This window comes from Theropithecus gelada, chromosome 2 (genome assembly GCF_003255815.1).
Source record: "Theropithecus gelada isolate Dixy chromosome 2, Tgel_1.0, whole genome shotgun sequence".
Lineage (NCBI taxonomy): Eukaryota > Metazoa > Chordata > Mammalia > Primates > Cercopithecidae > Theropithecus > Theropithecus gelada.
This window is the reverse complement of record NC_037669.1, coordinates 21,296,342-21,315,954: the sequence shown is the minus strand read 5'-3', so window position 1 is coordinate 21,315,954 and position 19,613 is coordinate 21,296,342. Positions and strand designations below refer to the sequence as shown.

Below are 19,613 nucleotides of genomic sequence, written 5' to 3'. Positions count from 1 at the left end.
GAGGATACACTGATGATTTGAAGGGTGAAGATAGCAGAGAAGAATTTTATGGAGCAACAGAACAGCTCTCAGCAGAGATGGGATGTAGGAGTGGTTCCCCATTCCCACAGTTGGGTGGTTTCTCTCTCAGTGTGGCTAGTTCTGGGGCTTTTTATGGACTCAGAATGGGGAGTGCATGCTGATTGGTTTGTGAGTATGCAAAAAAGGTTAAAGCAGAGACACCCTTCAAAGGTAGGCACAACAGTGCAGAAAACCAAATAGGAAAGAGTAAGTATATGTAAAATAGGCAAAGGGTGGGGATCAGTCAGAGGAAAGCATGCCAAACATGAAGACAGCTTCTCAATGCAGTCTGTGGATTTACCCAGGACTTGTAGCTAGTCTTTAAACTGTCTTTGGCTTGAAGTTGGGGTTTCACCGGGGACCCGCGCTGTCTGCCTAGGCATTTGACTGCCTCTTGTCACTATCATTGCTACTATGAAACCATCAAAGGTTTATGTAAGGGAGGCACTCTGGACATATTCTGGATCAGCAGGGCTACCTGATGTAAAAAATTTTAATAAAAGATTTGTGTAATAACAATTGTTAACTATTTTCTATAATGAATGAAGAAAACCCATTTTTGATTCAGATTTTAAATTGCTCTTGCTTGGAAGGTACAGAAAAATAAAATAGATTAGAAATGCTTCAAAATTTGAGGAAAAACTATATTATAGTGATTTGAAAACAGATGTTGGTTGTTTGTTTTTGAGACAGGATCTCACCCTGTCACCCAGGCTGGAGTGCAGTGGCATGATCAGGGCTCGCTGCAGCCTTGACCTCTGAAGCACAGGTGATCCTCCCACCTCAGCCTCCCAAGTAGCTGAGACTAGAGGTGCCTGGCACCACTCCTGGCTAATCTTTGTATTTTTTCGTAGAGAAGGAGTTTTGCCATTTTGCCCAGGCTGTCCTTGAGACACTCCTGAGCTCAAGTGATCTGCCTGCCTCGGCCTTCAAAAGTGTTGGGATTACAGGTGTGAGCCATTGCACCAAGCCTGATTTAATTTTCTAATTGCTTTGTAGTGATAATTGGTTCAGATGTCTCCTCCCCTGCCTTTTTTCTTTTGCCATGGATACCACTTTTCTACTTTTAAAGTTATCATATAGGAAACTTTTGAGAAATAGTTTTTTCCTCAAAGAATTTATGCTTTCTGCTATCTCAGTACCATATTTACTATAAATGAGGGAAGGTTAATGATCTAAATTAAAGGAAAATTTATTTTTTACATTTTCTTTTTGAAATACTATTTGAATTTGGGATGCCACAAATAAAATGAGCACCCAAATTTCCTTCTGTCATTTAGTGACAGTTTTATTTTTGGCAAATAATCAATAATTCATGTTGCAGTTTTTAGCAGGAAAAAGTATTTAGTGGCCTATTCCCAGAGCAGATGATATTCTTCAAAGTATGAAGATAAGGGGACTGTTAGGTTGAAATTGCCATTTTAAAATGTTGCCTGTTTCTTTTAAAAATGTAAAAGTAAAGGTAATTTTATTTCTACATAAATTTATTTTCCTTATGAAATGATATCCATGACACAGTAGTGGATAATCTTTCTTCTTCATAAAAGAAAGCTCTAAAACACATGTTGAGGATTAGAAATACCTTCCATTCAACACTGTGGGCCAGGGGGGATTTTTCCATTGCTTCAGTTTTTCTTATTTTACTTTCAGATTTGCCAGTGATGTTTCAAAGTCAAAATTCAACTTGGAATGGCAAAGCTTCAGACTTAAATGGACTTTCCATTAATGAACAGGTTTAGACATTCTATTTTGAAGACAGTCTTAATTTTGACTTGAAAATATAAAATTGATAGTTTGGAAAGATCTATAAAATCAGGTGATTCCTCTCAGTTTTATTAAACTATGCTGGAGAGAGTAGGAATCTGATAATGTTAATGAGCATGTTATAAAACACTAGCTTTGCCAGTATTTCTGTGCTGTCCAGGCAGGAGCCACACTGACTGATGGCATTGTTCCTGGCCTGTGATATACTGTGCTGCTCTCTGTGGACACATTTACATCAGTACCTCAAAGTGACCCTCTCTTTAGATGTCTCAGCAGTGCACCAAGTGAAAGTCCTTGCTATCTGTTTCAGAACTTTCTGGATACAGAGGAGAAAGTTACATGTCAACCTTCAGAGATAAACATGTTAACTTGCAATTCAGTTACCCTAATGTTTCCATCTAAGTGTCTTAGAAAATTTTGTCCCCAGTACTGTTTGATTTAGAGAATAGGGTTGGGCTAAATTGTTACCTAAAATATTCACTGTTGAGATCATCTTTTATTGCCAAATGATGAGAATCAAAACATAATGTTTTCAACCTCTCAACTTTTATACTGATTTAAGGAGGAGATAATAGCACTCATTTCCAGATTATAAAACTGTGCCTCAGGAGCAGAAAGAGGAAGTGAAAAATCTTGAAAATGTTTCCACTTCAAGTTTCCTTCTGTTATCTAGAAGACTGGAAAATATGGTAATTCTAGCAAAGAGAAGTGGTCATGTAAGACTCAGTTTTCTAGTATTAATCTACTTGTTAAAACCTAAGCCGTGATAGTATAGAACTCACAAGCCCACTCAGGCCTAGCAACTTAACTCCTATTCCAGCTGCTACAGAGCAGTGGGTTGTGTTGATGGACACATGCAATGTCTCTATCTTGGCTTTCCCCTTAAAGTGACGTCTTGTTCCTTTGCATGCTTTGAGTTGCTCGTGGCTTCCAGCTCTGGCATCCTCTCCTCTTCTGGCCATGGTGACCTGTGTGTACTCATGGTTACTATGTGAGCTCAGTGTCTGAGTTTCAAAGTCATAACTTCACAAAAGGCTGTGTCTGAGGTTGTGCAACACAGTGCTGAGTGGATGAGAACTCAATGCCCGTTGGACTGAGTGGCTACAACCAGAGGCTGAAGGTACAATCTGTTGTTAAAATGGCCAGTAGAAAGTGATGATAAACAATACCACTTCTTTCCTCCTTGTCCAGAAGCTAGATACTCTTGTTAAGAAGAATAGCTAAATAAAAGCAGTTGTTCGTTTTATGAATATTATCAAATTTACATTTCCAAAGGGATAGATTTTTATGAGGATATTGTTATTCTTTTTTATATGCTTGTCTTTGGTCTGCTACTTGCTTGAGTATCCTATGTGATTCGGAAATTATTGAAAAATATGACATCAATCACCCCTCATTTACCCATGGTAAAATTTTATATCTTCCTGACAGGGAGGTCAATTTATTCTCACTGTTATTTAATCTGAGTTAAGAGAATGCAAAATAATTTTCATATTTGGCTAATCAAAACATAAAAGTAGATATGGGTGAATTTGCTTCATTAAAAGTCACCTGATTACTTCATGATTAGAATTTCAACTCATTACTTTCTGGGGCTGATTACATAAGAGAGCATACTCTTCGAAGTCTCCAAATACCTTTTCTCCAGACAGTTCTAGAACAGTGCAGAGTGTAAAAGTAAAGGCTACAATGAATCACAAATATTGGCTAAATAGGGATCAGAAAGAGAAGAGAGGAATAGGTTATGATAAACGTATACTTTAAAAACCATTATTTGAACTAAGCTTTCTTTAATGAGTTACATTTAGATTCACATTTATTGCTGACTTGTAAGAAATCAGGTGTTAGGGGCATGGTCAAGGAGAACCTGGGGGGACCAGGGTGTGGTTTCCAGTCAACAATGCTAGTGAGAATCTGAGACACAGGTAGGTTTGTGGTGCAGAAGAAGGCGGGGAGAGGGTTCAGAAACGCTAGTAACTGAGCTGTAGATAATGTTGTCAAAGTCAGGGTGGGCTGAGGTCAGCATCAAAGCAGACAAGTCAAAGGTGAATATTTCTGAAGTCGAGTCAGTGGGTGCCAGAAGCTGCTACCAAATGCGGGAATCGAACACAGGAGTACTGAAGTCTAAATTGGGGCCTGGTATAGAAGAGTCCATGGCAGGTAAAGGGATAAAAAAATCAGTGAACAAAAGGAACTCTGTAGAGGTTGGCTTTCATCATGAGGAAGTTTCCTGTTCCTGCTGCCAGGTTTAAATGACTGCTGAGAGGCAAGAACTTCTGTCCTGCTGCTACCTAGGCTCTGCATTACAGGCAATTGGAAGTGCCTAGTTGGAGCTGGGAGGTAAAGGCAAGGAATGGTAGTGTGAAAATGACCCAGGGATGGATAGTTTCACAGGGGGAAGCCCTGCTGTGCTGGCCACTTAGTTACTCAGCTGGTTTTTAATTCTGAAATTTATATTAGGCCATATACATAGACTTGGTATAAATATTCTCCTTTTTTGTAAATTAGTCTGTGTAAAACCATGCCAAATGCAGTCTCTGAAATGCAATGGAAAACATTCAGTATATGCACGTAATTCTGCCTTATAGTAATAACCTCTAGGCATAGTATTGAAAAGTAAACACAGCTTAATGTCTACTTGATGGCATATGTATTAGTCTGTTTTCATGCTGCTACAAAGAACTACCTGAGACTGGGTAATTTATGAAGGAAAGAGATTTAATTGACTCAGGCTGTACAGATGAATGGCTGGGAAGCCTGGGGAAACTTACAATCATGGCAGAAAGCAAAGGAGATGCAAGCATGTCTTACCATGGCAGAGCAGGAAAGAGAGAGAGAATGAGTGAGAGACTGCCACACATTTTTAAACTATCAGATCTTGTGAGAACTCACTCACCATCATGAGAATAGCAAGGGGGAAATCAGCCCCCATGATCTAATCACCTCCCACCAGGCCCCTTAGATGTGGGGTTTACAATTTGACATGAGATTTGGGTGGGGGCATAGAGCCAAACCATTTTATTCCACTCCTGGGCCCTCCCAAATCTCATGTCCTTCTTACATTTCAAAACCAATCATGACTTCCCAACAGTCCCCCAAAGTCCTAACTCATTCTCTCATTAACTCAAAAGTCCATGTCCAAAGTCTCATCTGAGACAAGGCAAGTCTGTTGTGCCTATGAGCTTGTAAAATAAAAAACAAGTAGTTACTTCTGTGATACAATGGGAGTAAGGGCATTGGGTAAACGCTCCCATTCCAAAAGGAAGAATTTGGCCAACACAAAGGGGCTACAGGTCCCATGCAAGTCTGAAGCCCTGCAGGGGAGTCATTAAATCTTAAAGCTCCAAAATAATCACCTTTGACTCCATGTCTCACATCCAGGGCATGCTAATGCAAGACGTGGACTCCCAAGGACTTGGACAGCTCTGACCCTGTGGCTTTGCCAGGTATAGGCCCCATGGCTGGTTTCACAGACTGGTATTGAGTGCCTGTGGCTTTTCCAGGAAGATGGTGCACACTGTTGGTGGATCTACTGTTCTGGGGTCTGGAGAATGGTGGCCCTCTTCTCACAGCTCCACTAGGCAGTGCCACAGTGGGGACTCTGTGTGGGAGCTCCAATCCCACATTTCCCTTCTGAACTGCCCTGGCAGAGATTCTCCATGAGGTCTCCTCCCTGTAGTAGACTTCTGCCTGGATATCCAGGCATTTCCATTCATCCTCTAAAATCTAGGTGGAGGTTCACCAAACCTCAATTCCTGCCTTCTGTGTACCCACAGGCCCAACACCAAAAGGAAGCCACCAAGGTTTGAGGCTTGCACCCTCTGAAGCCACATCCCAAGCTGAGCTGTACCTTGGCCCCTTTTAACTATGGCTGGAGCTGGAGTGGCTGGGACACAGGGTGCCATGTCTTGAGGCTGCACAGAGCAGCGGGGCACTGCATCCAGCCTAGGAAGCCATTTTTCCTTCCTAGGCCTCTGGGCCTGTGATGGAAGGTGTTGCCATGAAGATCTCTGAAATGCCCTGGAGACATTTTCCCCATTATCTTGGCTACTAACATTCAGCTCCTAAAAAAACAAAAATATAAAGAAGAAAAAGAAAGAGGAAGGAAGAAAGAAAGAAAGAATGAAAGAACAAAAGAAAGAAGGAAAGAAAGAAAGAAAGAAAGAAAGAAAGAAAGAAAGAAAGAAAGACAGACAGACACATTCAGCTCCTCTTTACTTATGCAGATTTCTGCAGCCAACTTGAATTTCTCCCTAGAAAATAGGTTTTTTTCTTTTTTACTGCATGGTCAGGTTGTAAAATTTCCAAACTTTTATGCTCTGCTTCCCTTTTAAACATAAGTTCCAAATTCAGACCACCTTTTTGTGAATGCATATGATTATATGCTCTTAGGAGAAGCCAGGTCACATCTTGAATGCTTTGGGGCTTAGAATTTTTTTCCACCAGATATCCTAAATCATCTCTTTCCAATTCAAAGTTCCACAGATCCCTAGACAAGGGACACAATGCCACCAGTCTCTTTGCTAAACCATAGTAAGAGTAATCTTTGCTCCAGATCCCAATAAGTTCCTCATCTCTATCTGAGACCTCCTCGACCTGGACTTCATTGTCCATATCACTATTAGCATTTTAGTCACACACATTCAACAATTGTCTAGGAAGTTCCAAACTTTCCCACATTTTCCTGGCTTCTTCTGAGCCCTTTAAACTGTCCCAATTTCTGGCTGTTACCCAGTTCCAAAGTCATTTCCATATTTTCAGATATCTTTTTTATCAGTGCCCCACTCTCCTGGTACCAATTTTTTGTTTAGTCCATTCTCACACTCCTATAAAGATCTACCGGAGACTGGGTAATTTATGAAGAAAAGAGTTTTAATTGATTCAGAGTTCCACAGGCTTACCATGAAGCATGACTGGGAGGTCTCAGAAAACTTACAATCATGGCGGAAGGCAAAGGGGAAGCAAACACATCTTACCATGTTGGAGCAACAGAGAGAGCAAAGGGGGAAGTGCCACACACTTTCAAACAATCAGAACTCTTGAGAACTCACTCACTATCAAAAGAAAAGCAAGGGGGAAGTCCACCCTCATGATTCAGTCACCTACCACCAGGTCTTTCCCCCGACATGTGGGGATTACAATTAGAAATGATATTTGGGTGAGGACATGGAGCCAAACCATATCAGCATAAAGAGCAAACTGCCGTTGAATGTTGTTGCTACTCTCTTTTTAGTGAGATTGATTGATTTTATGTTTACAGGAATTGTATTTTTTTGGTCAATTATCCATTTTACAAGTTTATTTCTGGTTTCACTCTTAAATGCCTATTTTTGTACTAAAAAAGTAATGTGTTCCCTCATTTTTAGTTCTCATTTGAGAATGAGGCACCACTACTTCCTACTAATTCTGAATACTTTATTTAAATTACCATTTATTGAGTGTATCTATGTGTTAAGTACTTTATATGCAATATTTCATGGCATTATTTTTACAGCTGCCTTCAGCAGTGCTCTCAATCTGTTAAAGATGTTAAATTTGTCTTCCAGCAATTCACAGCTGTGGGACCTCACAGTCATTTCAACACAAAATTTAGCATGACTGATTGGAAAAATGAACAGACATTATCCTTTCTGCGTTGCCCCTTCTTAAGGACATCACCCAATCAGTAATGCAGCATTAATGCTGAACCCCGATGAAGGGCTGAGCAAATGTATTTTTCATTCTTTATGATGGTTTTAAAATGTTATTATAAAATAATAAATCCTCATTTGAAACTAATTTTGAAATTACATAGAAGTGTGAAGAAAACAAACCATCAATAGTCTCTCTCTACATATAGCTACTATTGTTTTGATGTCTTTCCTGCTAGTCCTTTTTTCTACCCATATGTATTTTAAGTAATTAGAGTAACACTTATTTTCTCCGGATATTATACAAAGAGCATTTTCATTAAAATTATTTAATAAATTTTCAAAAACATTTCACTACACAGATCAGATGTAGCAAGCTGATGATATGGGGGCCAAGTATGGCCCATAGACATATTTTCTTTGGACTTTAAAATATTTAAAATGATTGAATTAGTTTAATTCAATATTTTAAAATCAGGAGATTTCACATCCCCTGGCCAACTTCACTAGTCTAGGTGACTGGTTTGGCCCCCCTTGGCATGTTCTTTGAGAGTTCTGACATGGTCCTACCAAAACTTACTGTAGCCATTTACATATAGTGATCTGTTTTAGATTATTTCAAATTTTTAAATTGTCAGAATTAACACTATAAGGAATATTATCATATTTTCTGCATTTCTGAATGTTTCCTTAAGAAAGATTTTGGAAGTAGATTGATTTCATTGAGGTTTTCAGTTTTTTTTTTTTTTTTAAATACTTTATTGACATTCACTTGACAACAGCCTTCTTTCCATTTGGTCAATCTGTTCATACTGTCAGCTAAGCTGGGTCTCAGACTGACAGCGTGGGCATTAGCCAGACCAGGCCTCCTGCTTGTCTGGGATGGAGGGGCTCTCAGCAGCCAGCAAGAGAGTGTGCTCAGGCCTGACTTTCCACTCACGTCTTTGCTCAAATTAATCTGGTCAGGGTCTCCTTTATTATTTTTAAAATCAAGGATGAGTTAGTACAAGTGGGGTTGTTTTATGTTTTGTTTTGTTTTGTTTTGTTTTAGGCAGGGTCTCACTCTGTTGCTCAGGCTAGAGTACAGTGGTGTGATCATGACTCACTGCAGCCTGGATCTCCTGGGCTCAAACCTACCTCAGTTCCCCCACCCACTGCAAGTAGCTGGGATTACAGGCATGTGCCACCACACTTGGCTAATTTTTGTATTTTTTGTAGAGACTGGAGTTTCACCATATTGGCCAGGTCTTGAACTCCTGACCTCAGGTGATCCACCCACCTTGGCCTCCCAAAGTGTCGGGATTACAGGCATGAGCCACTGCACCCAGCCTCAAGTGAGTTTTGTGATGTTTATTCAGAGTACTGGAATGTCACTATAACAATAAATTTTTACTTTTATTTTTAAAGATATTCTTTTTATTCTCAGTTACACATTTTGGGGGATTGTTTCAGTGTATGATTATACTTTAATGCTTAGAAAAAATTATTTGCTTTATGTGATAAAAGTTCCCATTGAATAAAGATTTGTCAATACTACACAAAACGAGAAGCCGGTAATTATTATTTAAATAATTAACCTGACCATATATTTCTTTATTCAGTGATTTATTCTTCAATAATAAATGTCAAAGAAAAAATAAATGTCTAAAAGTGAATAGAAGATTAGTGTGTTTTAATGTTCAAAATGTTGACCTGGGCTTTAAAAGACAAGATAATAATAAACAGGTCTTCTTTTGCTGTAAACATTACTCTGGATATTTTACCTTAATATCTACATGGAAGGCTGAATAACTTTCATTATCTAGTTGGGAAGTCAGGACACAAATACATGAAATGATTCAGAGAATGAAATTAAGTACAGTCATGTGTTCGCTTAACGTCAAGGATAAATTCTGTGAAGTACATTCTTAGGCAATTTTGTCATTGTGTGAACATCCTATGGTGTACTTACGCAAACCTAGATGTATAGCCTATTACACATTCGGCACCGGGAGCATTAAGGAGTTTTAAATTAGAAACAAAGAAGCTTAAAAGGCATAAAAATGAAAAAATGAACTTTGAGGACTTGGGGGAAAGGGTGGGAAGGGGGCATGGGAATAAAAGACTACAAATTGAGCAAAGTGTATACTGCTTGGGTGATGGGTGCACCAAAATCTCACAAATCACCACTAAAGAACTTACTCATGTAACCAAACACCACCTGTTCCCCAATAACCCATGGAAATAAAAAATTAAAAAAAAAAAAAGAAACAAGGAAGCTTAGATTCGTTCACTTTATGGCAGAAAGTACTATATATTCAGTTTTAGAAACGTTTTTTCTTCTTCATGGGTGTCTCTTGAGTTTTTCTTTTGTTTTGTTGATATTAGAGTGCTAGGTGGTAAACTTGCGGGTGGGCAGAAAGTTGAATGGTGGGCTAACAGGTTAGTCTTGAAGAACATAAAATTTTCTTTAAGTTTCATGAGCCATTTATATTCCAGTCTAATTAGCTAAGTAGCATAATGTTACTAAGACAAAGATCACCAATTTCATTTCCCTTTCTTTAAATATGGGCTACTTAACTTGCTCTGTTATTTGGTAACAGAATTTGCTCCTAATTGTGAACTCGCCAGTTTGCAAATTCATGCTGTTCACACCGGGGATATTGGGAATTTCAGAGAATGGATCAATGCAAATCAGTTTCTGCTGCTAAAACATGCATATGTGTATCCATATGCACATATCTGTGTATGTGCACAAACACTCCTCCAGATCCATGCCTTGCCCACAGTAGATTCATGCTTTCTTAGGACCCTGATCATATATTTCTTTATTCACTAATTTATTCTTTAACAATAAATGTCAAAGAAAAAATAAATGACTAAAAGTGAACAGATTAGTGTGTCTTACTGTTCAAAATGTTGACCTGGGTTTTAGAAGACAAGATAAGGATAAACAAGTCTTCTTTTGCTGTAAACATTAGTCTGGATATTTTACCTTAAATCACCATAGCATATCACTGCATAAACTTAGAGGAATAAAACTACTAATTTTGAATCCTTTAGCAGAGAAATTAACTAGCATGAGCATTCTTTCAATAAGCATGTTGGAATCCATTTTCAAAACTGTTCCTAGGCCATCAGATGAGTATGAAAGAGGCATCAAGTATTTCCATCACCTTCAACAGTTGTAAAGTTCAGAAAACAATGATATCTTTCTTCACTTTTTCAGACACTTGAGTTTTTAGTTGGTCTAAGAACTCATCATTGAATAGGAATCGTAGCCAAGTTTCCCTGGGAGGGAATAGTGACTTCATAGCTTGTAAACATGGCATGGCCACACACTGACCTGTCTGCTGCTTTGACCTCATATGACATATTTCTAAATCCTTCTCTGTGCAATTTTGGGGTCCAAAGGAATGGCAAGAGAGAAGGCGAGTTGAAGCACTTGGAACCAGGAAGAGCTGACACTTTAAAGAGCAGTAGAGACAGTTTGATAGAGCAACAAAAATGAATCGGTAAAGACCAAGTGAGTCATAGAATGCAAATGATAAGACAGGGACTGGAAACTGGACCAAACTGGGATAGAGTGGAGCAAGAACAAGATTAGGAACAAAACAAGGCAATCCCAGGTTTACAAAGTAGGATTGCCTGTGACTTGCTTTTATGGGCTTCTGGCTGAATGCTGCATGAGTAGTTTGGTATAATTTAAAGAATGGGATGGATGACACAGACTCAGAAACTTTCTGTTAATGATATAATACTACCTCGGTTAGATTCCATAGTTCCAGATCTGTGTTAAAAATAAGTAAAGACAACTTATTTAATGTGGAAAAACAAAAACAAAAACAAAACAGGTAATGTATTCTGATTTGTGCTAAACATTCTTAGATCTGAAAGAAGATATTAAGACAACTTTTGAAAAACTGCCTTATAATATGTCAACAGAACTACTTCCTGTTGCTAAACATAGAGGGACATCTTGAAAAACTTAGATGGCCAGGGTGTTTTCACCATCCAGACTAGGATGTCCTTAATCTTCTGCACCATTCATTAATAATGGCTCTTTGCTTGGTGATGAAGAGATACAAAATAGTGACAGTCCAGATAAATTTCCTGACCATAAATCCCTTCCATTCAAATGGGGTCCAGGGTTCATGGTGATAAATATGGACTCTTATTAACATGAAACTATCTGACATTTGTACTACAAATGGCAAGAGCTGTGAGGCAGAGTGGAAAAAGCACTATTTGAGGAAAGAGGGTGGTTAGGACTTAACTTTCAGTTGTGGAGCCATAGATCAGCCTCAAAATAACTAAGTAATCTTGGTCAAGTTACTTCTCCGAATTTTGAGTTCCTCATATAAAAAGCAAGGAGATTATCAGCCATAAAAAGGGATGAATTAACGGCATTTGTAGCAACCTGGATGAGATTGGAGACTGTTACTCTAAGTTAAGTTACTTAGGAATGTAAAACCAAACATCGTACGTTCTCACTGATATGTGGGAGCAAAGATACGAGGACGCAAGGGCATATGAATGATACAATGGACTTTGGGGACATTGAGGGAAGGTACCCTCTATAGTTAGGTGGTTAATGCTCACTATTTGTAAAAACTTAAGTTTTTCCATCAGTTTTTCTTCCAGACTCCTCCATCTACACCCAGCTTAAGATATGAAAAAGTCAACCAGTGATTTGATCAGCTTGCAAAGGTGAGTTGGATAGTGTTTCTTACATAAATCTTCACAAAAGGCTGCACTTATGGCAGTGTTAGTGGCATCAGCAAGCAATTCTGCTGTAAGCAGGAAGTCATGGGCTCTGAGTTAAAGACTCTAGGGACAGCCTACGTAGTAACCAAAGTAACCAAAGAAACTAAAAAGGCTTATATTTGGAAAAAAGATCTAACAATAGCTTGATGATAAAACAAACTGTCAAGGCTTAATATGAGAATTATTTTGGAAATTCTTGCCTTTCATGGTAACCCCCAAAGCTTCTCTATTAATCTGAGTGCAAATCTTTCTTCTATGGGACATAATATATAAGTAGTAATAACATGTTGCTCTGTGACAGCTGGTATTTTATGGTTAAGTTCAGATCCAAAATAATTAGATAAAATATCAGTGGTAAGAAACAGAAATTTATATTTATGCTAACGTGCTAGCTCAAAATTGAAGTAAACATTACTTGACATTCTGGAGATTGTCTTTAGACAAAGACCTGCCAAGGATTGCCTTTCCTATAGGTGATGAAGACTCAGCAGTAGCTGCCTTTTGTGAAAGGAAAATACAAGTTGCATAGCTATGGTTTTATATATCTTTTGCTTTCACCTGTGTTTTGGAACATTGTATGACTGCTTCTAACTTGTTCCTTTTTAAACTTTTCGATCCATCTCATCATTGGTCAGAGACAATATGGTAGAGAAAAAAGGCAAAAAAATTCTGGGAAGATAGGAATCCAAATCTGGGTTTCTTCATAGACTGTGTCATATTGGGGAAGATAATTTACTCCTCTGAGCCTCAATGTCCTAATCTTTTAATTGGGAATAATAAGAAGTCCTGGCCAGAAGTGTGGCTCATGCTATAATCTCAACATCTTAGGAGGCCAAGGTAAAAGGACTGCTTCAGTCCAGGATTTCAAGACAAACCTGGGCAACATCATGAGACCCTGTCTCTACAAAAAAAAATTTAAAGAAAATTATCCAGGTGTGGATCCAGGTGTGGTGGTGCATGCAGGTAATTCTAGCTACTCAGGAGGCTAAGGCAGGAGGATTGCTTGAGCCCAGACATTTGAGATTGCAGTTAGTTATGGTCATGCCACTGCACTTTAACCTGGTGATGGAGTAAGACTCCATTACTATATTAAAAAAATAATAGTAAGTCCAATCTCACGTATATTGAATGAGATAATATTTATGAAAAATTATATCACAAACTACAAATGCTGTGTTATAATTACTATTCATGACATCATGAGCAGATCTGGAATCCTAGAAAGCAAAGTGTCTATAAAGCAATGAAATTTATTTAAGGGACGATAAGAATTTGCAAGTGAAGCATTCCTTAACTAGGAATGCTGTTCACAGAATTAGAAATATTTTTGTTCAATATATATGCACAGTGTCCTGTATCTGTTGATGTACCTGGGCATGATCAAGTTTTTGCAGATTCCAAGAAGAACAATCTAGATTTGGTGCATTGAGAATGTCTACTGCCTAAGGGCCACATCGCCAGAGCACACCTCGTGCCTTCAGTCTTGTTTACCGTCGTTATTTGTTGATAGTAGAACCAGTGGGATCCTCTGAGTGTACAGTTGATGTTCAGTCTTTGCTTCAATGTCTTTTTTTTTTTGTTCCTTTTTAAAAAAATTAAATGGATTGAAGAAAAAGTTTGATTCTCATGGAGTGACACCATTTCCTTCTTTCATATATTTGGAGTTCCTTCTAGAATACCATGGGGAATTTGTTATTAATTTCTGTAGCTGGATTATCTCACCAGTATCTACAGAGTGGCACTAATTCTACTATCATGAAATTGATCCTTCTCAAGGGAGTTGTGGAAACACCCTTTATAAGGAGGCTCCTCCATTCAGACGACCCACATTATATAATTGCACACCCAGTTTTGGCCATGTAAACAGAAATAGCTTTATCATCTTGCAGCATGGCTGGGGATGTGAACATTTTGGATATACAGGGTTTTGTGAAAAAAATATTGTGAAAGTTATCTTTATTAGTGTGGGTTTACCACAGTTGGAGTGACTTCTATTTTACTCATGGACATTTATGAGTACCGTTACAAATTCTGTGTCATGCTGGGCCCAGTCTGCTTCTCCACATTCAAGGTCACTATCTATCAGATGAGCGGCTGGCTGTGAAAATTCTTGACATCATTTTGGTGACTGTAAAGAACATACCTCTCTGAAAGTTGTCTTTCTTTTCAATTTTATACTTCCTTGCATATGTAAGCTGAACACTGGTATGACTATGTTGAGTTGGAACAGGGATGATGTTTCTTAATTGATCTTCAGATATCCTGCAGTTCCTGTGTTCTGATCACCCTGCTGAGAAAAGCACTTTACTTGGCTTTTTGAGTAACATTTATGTTAGGTCCTTCCCTTTTAATTTCTGGGAGGTGTAAAGTTTGTTCAGGCTTTTCCTCAGGTCACTACAAATGTCAATATTGTTTAGCCAAGTGGCTGTGACTGATGAACTCTGGATACAATATAATCCCTTAACAATATTGTCTAAGAAAGTCTTAGTTTTGCAAAAATTATTGTGAACTAACCCAAACCTAAATTTACTGCACTGAGGAACCCTGGGTACAAAACCATTAAATCTACAAACAATTCACTACATACATCACAATAGTAAGTAATAAATAGTAACAAGAATCACTAGGTACCAGGGTGTTTACATTATGTCTTACATTTCCTCAGCCATTCTTTTGTTAATTATCAGAAAAGTATATAAAAGTCCTTTTGATCATCACTGGCCAAAGGTTATGGACTATATATAGATATCTGAACTCCTGTGGGGGTAGACAATATACTAGGATGTAAATCACATAAAAAATGAAAACAAATGACAGAAAGAATTAAAAAGTTTATGGATGAATGCTGCATAGGAAAAAAATTTTTTTTTTCATACCCAAAACCTCATACACGCTGGTAGAAAGAGAATGGGCTTTAAGAATATCAGAAAGAAATAACCGATTACTGCTGAAGAAGCTGGTCCTGATGGAAAACATGTACTTTCTTGTTTTTGCAGTTTGGGTAGCTCTGTGTTCTCAGTGCTGCATCCACTGTTGGAAACAGAAGGGAAATTGTTCTAAATTTTGTAAAAGCCAGGTTTAGTCATGCCCAGGTCTGGGGACTTGAGTGCTCCCTGAGCCTCACATCTTTGGAATATGTGAGAGAACAAAAGAGGTTTTGCCAAGATTGGCTTTCCTTTCAGACTTTCCCTTCACTACATTCCAGAACAGGGGAGCACGTGGTTTTGGAACAGACCCACTGTCAGTTTGTTTAGAATCACATGGCAAAATGCTGTGGGTTACCAGGACAGGCAGTTCATTTGCTACTTCTATTCATCTCCCATCCTGAGTTTTTAGGTAGTTTGGGGAGTTTTGGTTCTTTAAGAACAGGTTTAATTCAGTGTATAAAGTATTAAAACATTTTTCCTCCACTGAATGTCAGTTAAACCACTTTCTCTGAGTTCATAAGCTCCTCCATGGTTATAATTTAGGCAAGTTTGGAAGCTGTCATGCCATTAGGGTGCTTCTTAGTTACTCATCAAGTATTTATTGACTGGCCGAAAGAACAATAATATTTTGGTAAGTACTTGGGCAAACATTAAAGGTCAATAAGTCTGGGGATCTGAAAGATGCCTCAGTTTTATCCAGAGAAGAAGTTAGGCACTAAAAGAATCAGAGTTAGTAATCATGCAAGCATAGTTTCCTGATAGATGAACAGGTGTCTTTTTAATTTTCAGTAAAATAGCTGGAGTGCAATTTTAAGCCTCTTACCACTTTTAGGAACTTCTAGTACGGAAAAAGGAAGGTGTCCGTAAGGATTTCCATGAGTGTGGACTGAACCACTTCATCAGCTGGAGAACAGGACGGCAGAGAGTATGTGCATAAACTGAAAGAGCCACAGCCTGTGGCCAGGCGGTGTCTTCACACGTTGGGGATCAGGAATTGGTCCAAACTTCATAAATTCACAATGTACTCAACGCTGTGCAATTAGAATGGTTTATTCACCTAGAAAAGTAATGCCCGCCAAGTCATATTTCTAGCATAACCACAAGAATTCAAAAGCTTCCTGGACTGAATATTAGCTAGGCCCTTTCCTGGAGGAATTGTCACACAGATAGAGAAGCAGCCAGGAGTCAACATTAGCCCTGAGCCCTGAGCATCTTCTTTCCTCAACAACTGTTTATTGAATGCTTGCTGTATGCCAGGCGCTGGGCAAGATGCATAGGGAACAAAGATGGATGAAGCATAGTCTAACCTTGAGGAGCTTACCAACTAGGTGGGAGACACACATGCTCATAACTACTGATGAAAAAGTGTGATAAATTCTGCAATACTGGTTGAACAAAGTGCTGTGAGCACAGGGGAGGGAGAGTTAAGCACTAGTTAACAACTGTGAAGAATTGCTTCACAGTTGAGAGGGTTTTTACAGGTTACCTAGTTCTTTTACCCAATGCCGGGATTCTTACCATAGCATCCCTGGCTGATGTTAATTTTGTCTTTGCTAAATTTCCTTCTAGAAGTGGCTCAATGCATTTTCAGGCATCTCTATTAAATTAATTGATGCAAATGGTTATCTGAACACTTGTCAGGCATTGTTCTGAGTCTATCATATCTGTCATCTCATTTAGTCCTTAATTTAGTCCTTACCTAAGGAGAGGTGCTTCTAATATTGCTTTTTTTCTAATGAACAACTAGTTTGCCAAGTTTACATATCCAACAATGGCTGGAACCAAGTCTTAAATCCACTGTCTGATTTCAAAGCTGTGTTCCTAACCTTCCTGATACACTCATGTGTTTCTATTCTGCCATTTGCTGAGAAAAAGAGGAAGTTAAATTTCTGTTTTTTGACAGCTCTTAAGATATTTCAAGAGATCATTCGTGTATCTGTGTGGCACTCACCTGCGACATCCAACTCTCTCTAGTCATTCACTGTAAGTTCTTTCAAATGTTCCCCAAAAGACCTGTTTTTTCAGACCCTTTACCATCCTTGCCATCTCTGAAGCCTCCCCTGTTTGTTGATGAGTCTCCTAAGATGTCTGCAGAATCAATACAGCATTTCAGAAGCGGTATGCCTACCACTGAATAAAATGGGTGTGGCATCTCTTTACCTGGAAAGTGTTCATTTGTAGTGGCAGCCACATCACATTCTTGACTTTCAATTTGCTGTCAAGAAAGCTCATAGGTCTATTTTCCTCCCTAATTTTTTTTTTTGCCTTAACTAAATTTATACCTTATTTGCAGGATTTTTGGGAGCATGCTCAATTCACCTTATTCAGAAAGTCTTCCTAATACCATTTTAGAAAGCTTGCTTAAGCCTTAATTAGAGATTCATTTGATGACATTAGTCATATTAATATTCATTTGGGACCTGTATAAATGTTTTAGTGGTAGTTAAGATTTAAAAACTTGAATATCCAGTCCTATAAACGTTACAAGTCCTATCCTAACTACCACTGCAGAAACTTAGATAATTTGGAAGATCATTAGATTTTCAAGGTGAACCAGATTTTAAATATAAATCCTAGGTATTTGATAGTATTGCAAAATTATTCTTTTAAAGTTACTTGAAGCATTGGTATTGATTATCTAAGCTATTAAAAAGGAAAAATAAAGATACTTGAAGCTAAGGGTACTTAAGCATAAAAATATATATTATGGGAACAAAAAGAGCCACTTTTTGTTGAAAGTGAAAGGATAATTATTTTACTTTATTATTTTCATGTCAGCACAGGGTAATGTGCTGACACTGTAACAAGGTTTGAGGGAAGCACATTTCACACATGCATATGAAAACCCAATCATTATGTTTATAAACTACAAAAGGATTGAGAATTGTTTTTTACACTGAAATTTGAGGAATACAGTTTGTTTTTCTAGGGCTTTCCCTGATGGAAATGATCACCATGCATAATGGCTATATTTTAGATCAAATGTTATGCTCCACATTAGCAAGTCATTCATTTGATCAGGCAAGGAAAACCCATTTTTCTGGACCATATTTTTATGCTTAGGTTTAATAGTTTGCAGAATGATCTCAATAAGTTGTTTAAATCTGTTTTTGGAAAGGAGTCCTCAATCAGAATTCTCAAAGAACAGCTCTTGCTCAGGTTTCTCTCTGCACTTCTTCATTATAATTATCTGTATCTAGATCTGTGGTTCTCCAAGTGGGGTCCCTGGACCAGCAGCATCAGCATTGTCTGGGTCCATTCCCAAAGTGCACATCTCAGATGTCACCCAGATCTGCTGCATCAGAAGCTAGGCTGATGGGGTCAACCATTATGTGTTTTAATATGTCTTCCACGTAATTCTGATGCTTGCTAAGTTGGAGAACCAAGGAGCGACATTATTTCAAACTTTTAAAAATTATTCAATTATGTTGGGCCAAATTCTGATAGAACAGAACGAGGAGAATGCTCTACTTCTACTGTGATTACATGGGTCAGACAACTTGGTCATGTGCCTGGCAGAGAAACCTCACTGCTGTGTTTCCCCACTCATATAAAACAATGAATTGTTTGCTCTTTCTTTAGGAAATCAAACTAGGTATCCTGGAGTGCCTAGACCTAAAACTGATAGAACAGCACTTATCTCAGCAGTCCAATCAAATTCTGCACCCTAATATAGAAAGAAATACCCTTAAGAAAAGATTCTTAAAGATAAGAAAATTCTCACTCTTTGAAAGTCTGCATGAAATAACTTAGCAACCTAAATTTTAGTCGGAAGGAGCTTAGAGAGTTTCTTCAGTTTTATTGCTGTCAAAAGGAACGTTTTGCTCAAATAGATAAGACTTCTTTTCTGGTCTTAAAAGCCTCTAAAGACAGTCGCAATCACCTGTAATCACTTTGTTACTAAACTTAAAGTTCAACAGCTGTAAATGTCAGAAAATGCATTTTTTACATTTCCTACGTTATTTGCTGTGTTAGGGTCACATGGCAATTCAAGTATTGCCTAAAACCATTTTTCATAGTTGACAGTTTGGACACTTCAGTTGCCAAATTATGTTGTGCTTTGAAGCAGATAAGCCTCTAGGGCTTGTGAAAACACAGCTTTGGAGAAGATAACCCTCTAGGGCTTGTGAAGAGGGGACAGATCTGACTCTGCCCAAATCAATACAGACTCTTCTCACCCCAACCCAAATCTCTTTAGTCTGAATACTGGAGGAGGGGAAATCCTTAGAGTTGAGACATTAGCCTGTGAGTGTGTGTGGGGGTGTGTGTGTGTGTGTATGTTTTTGTGTGTGTGTGTGTGTGTGTGTGTGTGTGTGTGAGAGAGTGTGTGTGTGTATGTTTGTGTGTGTGTGTGTATGTGTGTGTGTGTGTGTGTGGTGGGGGATATGTGTAAGCGGGGGTGCTTTCTGTCTAAAGCTAGTAGGAGATCCTCACAGGTCATGCACACATTCATCACATGGAGTAAAATAAATAAAGTGAAATTATT

The 19,613-nt window shown here is 38.3% G+C and overlaps 1 non-coding gene across 1 annotated transcript; it reads right to left on the bottom strand.

Annotated features, from left to right (window-relative positions):
- Positions 1–17,899: 17,899 nt before the first annotated feature.
- LOC112619950 lies at positions 17,900–18,005 on the bottom strand. Its single transcript, XR_003118422.1, has one exon. It is a non-coding gene; the product is annotated as a small nucleolar RNA U13 (small nucleolar RNA).
- Positions 18,006–19,613: the final 1,608 nt, after the last annotated feature.